This window comes from Triticum dicoccoides, chromosome 3B, assembly GCF_002162155.2.
Source record: "Triticum dicoccoides isolate Atlit2015 ecotype Zavitan chromosome 3B, WEW_v2.0, whole genome shotgun sequence".
NCBI lineage: Eukaryota > Viridiplantae > Streptophyta > Magnoliopsida > Poales > Poaceae > Triticum > Triticum dicoccoides.
The window spans coordinates 42,561,484-42,563,321 of NC_041385.1; positions in this window are offsets into that span (position 1 = coordinate 42,561,484).

Here is a 1,838-nt window from a genome sequence, read left to right on the forward strand (position 1 = left end):
GGCCCGTCGCACCTCATGCGCTCCGGCATTCCCTGCCCATTCCTCCTATCTCCACTGCCCGCCTCACTGGTGTTCTGTCCGCCGGGTAGGCGGTGCTCATGCGCAACGCGATGAGAGGGCGCTCACCTCACACGGGATCGATCAAGGGGGTGCTCGTTCGATGGGATCCTGCAGTTCAATCAAGCATTTCCCAAGTAAGCCCTTTGTGCCTCTCTCTCCTTGTTCTTGATTTTTCTGTCCGTCTATTCGTTTGTGCTAGCTTGGAAATCGCTGTTGGCTGTACAATGCATGAGATCAGTGCATACATGCTGTTGCTCCCTGTTCATCCTGCTAGTGCTTCAGGGAGGGGCTGCGCTGACAGGACTGTATGTGGTTTGGGGTTACTAGTATCTGGAAACATGTAGTACCTTCAACGACATTACCAAATTGCTAAAAGGACAATAACATCCGGGTCTATCACAGCTCGGCTGCACCCACTTCTGTGTTTGCCCCCCTCTCCTTTTGATTTGCCCTCCTTTGTGTTACAATGAACTTTGATTGCCATTCCTTTTGGCGTCCATTCAAGGGAAAATATTTTCACTGCCCAATAGAATGTCACAAGAAAAGTCACATGTAACAGAGTCCGGACAGTAACTACTATACGCTGCAAACCTGCTGCAAAACAGATTTCATAAAATTCTGAGAGAACAATCTGCACATAACATCGATCAAGCTATAGTTTATGATCTCTCAATATGGCACAGAATTTGAATTCCACAACATCATCAAATGTCCAAAACGTGTGCCATCCAACGAAAATTCAAAGTTGAAGTGTTTCATGGTTGCAACTTTTGCAGTGTACGACGGCAATGTGTAAACCTTTTTGACGTTATAAGGATGAGTAATGGTAATCCCTCTGGTTTTTTTCATTTTTTTTGAAAAGAAGGTTCATATTATTAAAAAGTTTGTATAAAACAAAGTCATAGATCCATTACAGCTCGTGAACGGGGCAAAATTAAAAAGGAAAACTCATTGCCACAACCGGCAGGATAATAGGAGTAGAACACTAGACACCTATCGTATTATGAGACCGCCATCCAAACCGGTTGAATATAGCCCGTACTACCATCTCCGATTGGTTGCACCCAGTAATCCCTCTGGGTTTTTTATATGGACCAACACATCGCTATACTATGGTGGATGGATTGAGATTTCTGTTGAACAGGAAGTGAGATTCTGTAGCAATTCACAACAAGTTACCTACTGTGGAGCCGAGGTGGTAGTTTAGCTCCAATCTACTTCTGCTGTTCGGACCAGAAAAATCTTGTTGTATCTGGGGTGTGGTAACCTGATAGGAGGTGGACTCCTGTCCGGACTGACCACTCTGGGAGTTATCCTCCTTTTCAGAAAAAAAACACCAAAAAATATTACATGCAGCATGGTCAGAGATGAGGTTAATTATGCACAACTCAATGAAAAGGAAAACCATATTGACAATGGGGAATTACTGTCCACTAAAATAAGACAGAACTCGGAAACATTGCCTTGTTATTTCTCAAAGTACAAAAATAAAATATTTGTGAAAAGGAAGAGAAATTAACTATTTGTGATTACCACCACCAAGGTTTTTAGTTTGGAAAAGAAAACAATTGTGGACCTCATCAAAATATGTGAAATTTCATTGAAAGTTTTAACCATGACGGCACTACCGGGTCACTTGAACAACAATATCAAACGCAACACTTGCAAGAGCAGTACGAAGTTGCGTGACTTGCGGCCAATGGACGGCGCCTCCCGAGAAGAGGGATACGGCTAATAATCAAGGCGCCGTGCAATTTAATTCTACCTCCTGGATCCAT